Source organism: Lynx canadensis, chromosome C2 (genome assembly GCF_007474595.2).
Source record: "Lynx canadensis isolate LIC74 chromosome C2, mLynCan4.pri.v2, whole genome shotgun sequence".
Classification (NCBI taxonomy): domain Eukaryota; kingdom Metazoa; phylum Chordata; class Mammalia; order Carnivora; family Felidae; genus Lynx; species Lynx canadensis.
Window position 1 is genome coordinate 99,444,507 of NC_044311.2, and position 2,715 is coordinate 99,447,221.

Genomic DNA, 2,715 nt, shown 5'->3' on the forward strand with positions numbered 1-2,715 from the left:
AACCAGAACTCAGAAACCAAAGTGGTAGCTTCTCAGTTTTTAGGGCCGATTTTGGACAGGGCCTTAACAGATCACATGGAGCATCCTACATTTCCTGCCTCATGTCCCACCCAGAGATCAGTCAGATCATTGAAAATCCACCCCACAGAATCACATCTTTGAGCTGCATTCTGGTGGATTTCCTTGCCAAGTACTTCCAAACTTCAAAAGTTGTCTCTAACACCCTGAGATTTATGCCTTATCTGCTTAAGAAGATAATCAAGCCACAGCCAGGAGTTTTGCAGGAATACACATTGAACATGCATCTAGGGTACTGATTGTAAAAAAAATGCTTGGAAGTCTCCAGATTAAGCTTTGTCACCGTTGGGTATTGGAAGGGTCACAAACTCCAGTCAAGTGTGGAAGCCTGTCTCTGCCAAGCCTGGGACTTCCAGCTATGCTTTGATTCACTGAAGAGACAGGGATGTGAGCTAGGGCTCTACTGGCTCTAAACCCCTCAAGCCCTGCAAAATTAGGATTCTGGAAAAGCCTTCAAGCCTTTTTGTGTTAAAGGCAATGTGTTTTCGGAAAAACACAACTTCCTGTTTTTTACCCTGGAAGCAAGCTTTTTAAACTTCCAAATAATGCTCATAAAGCTTCTTAGACATCAAACAGGTCTTTCATAACAATATTTTGATGATCGGAGTGTAAATAAATAAAAAACACATGCATTAAATGTCCCTTAAAATACACACATTTTAAGATTATGAGGGGAAAGTACTTGACAAAGACATGCTGGGTGTCATGAAGCCCTGAATGTTTGAAAAATAGTTAGGACATTCGATGAATTCTGAACAAAATCAGATTCTCTTATCTATGGCAGAATGCTGTGAGCCAGTTTTCTACATTTCCCAGATAAATGGTCTGCCTAATCCTAGAAAAGAACAGCCCCCACCCCTGTAAGTAAAGCCTTGCCATGTGAGCCATCGTTTTCAGTGGAGAAAAGAGGAGTGAGGTAATGGCCACAGCTGTGCAGTCAACCCTCTGGAGTGGCTTGATTTATAACTGCTTGGGAGCCTTACAATATTACATCTCTTGATTTTGTGTACACATAATGTCTCAGCCTTCCCACCCCATGAATGTGTTAGGTAGTATTAAAGGTTTTTCCACTGGGGCATGTAAAACCTTGGCTTCGGGCCCAGCCAAAATTCAGCCACCCCTTGGGCATTATAATTGAGGTCTAAATAGAACTTGGCATCATCCTAGGGTCTCTCAATCAACTAACATTAAATGCCTACTAGAGAAAGCCAGTACTAAGATGGGGGGGGGGAGTGGGGGGATGGAGGAGGAAGGGCATTAAAAAAGTTCAGAAACTGAGAAGGCAAAGTTTCAGCTTCAAGCAGCTGGAGGGGCTAAAACACATGGGAAATTGCCAAATGCCACCGGGCAGATTACAGATAAGGAATGCTTATCTAGGAAGGCCCTTTGAAAGAAGAGAGCCCTTGTGGACCTTGAGGACTGAGCTGGTTCGTTCACTTGTGAAATGTTTACTGAACACCTACTATATGCAACACACTGAGCTAGTACAGGGGATGCAAGAGGTGAGCCAGACCGGCCTGGTCCCTTCCCCTGCGCAGCTAGCATTGAATTGGGAAGAGGGCATCCAACGGCTAATTACATCACTTATCGTTAATTATCATTGTGAATCCTAAAAAGGAGCAGCACAAGACTGGAGAGGGCCTCTAGCAAAGGCTTTTGACCAAAGCTACAAGAGCTGAACTGTCCTAGACCCTTCGTTAAAGTGTGGTTTACCCACCCGTTTGTTGTAAAGGGAGAGTCTCAGGGCCCCTCCCCAGTCCTAGTGCATCAGAATCTGCATTTTAAACTCAATGCCAGGTGATCTTATAGCACATTAGATCTCCAGCAGGACCAAGATACCAGTGTGAAGATGGTATCTTCAGAAAACTCCTGGTTTAAACATCTGATTAAATGGAATAGGTACCCCTTTTACCCAGGTGACAGATGTATACCTGAGTCGAGGTGGAGCAGTCCTGTATCTCTTGCATAGATGCTGAAGGATCCCCAAGGTCAGTTAACGGGCCACTCATCTTTGTTTCTCGTGAGGGCCTCTTTGTCTCTCTGTAGCTTATTTCCAGTTATACTTCTACTGGGTCAGGATGCTTTCCTGCTCCCAAATAGGAGATCTATTCTGTTTGCATCAATAGTTCCCTCCTTCCACCCTCAGTGCGGGCTAATGCTTCCAGATGAGGGTGAGCAGCTGCTAATTGTACCCGGATCAGTCTTGATTGCGTTTCAGTCAGCAAGGCACCTCACTAATGGGTCTGAAACTTGGCAGTGGGCCTGGGACCAGTGTCAAAGGAAACAGATCCCAAAGACACACCGAGAAAGGCAAAGAGACAGGAGTGGATAGAAAAAGTTTGGAGGATGAAAGGAGGGGAGGAAAATCAAAGGGGCAGGAGAGAACTAGAGAGCCTTTGGGGGAAGTCGGCAGAAAAACAGACCTGGGAAAGCAGGGAATGTGGAAGAGGGGAGAGAGGCAACCCCAGGGAAAAAGTGGGGAGGCAGAGGGAAAGGGACAGGGGCATCGGTATCTCTGAGAGGTGGCACGATAATCACACTGCTTTTGTGATGAGATCCCAAACACTGATGATGCCTGTGGTTGCTCACACTGACACTGTACATGGGGAGTGTCCACATGGGGTAGCCCCCCGCATT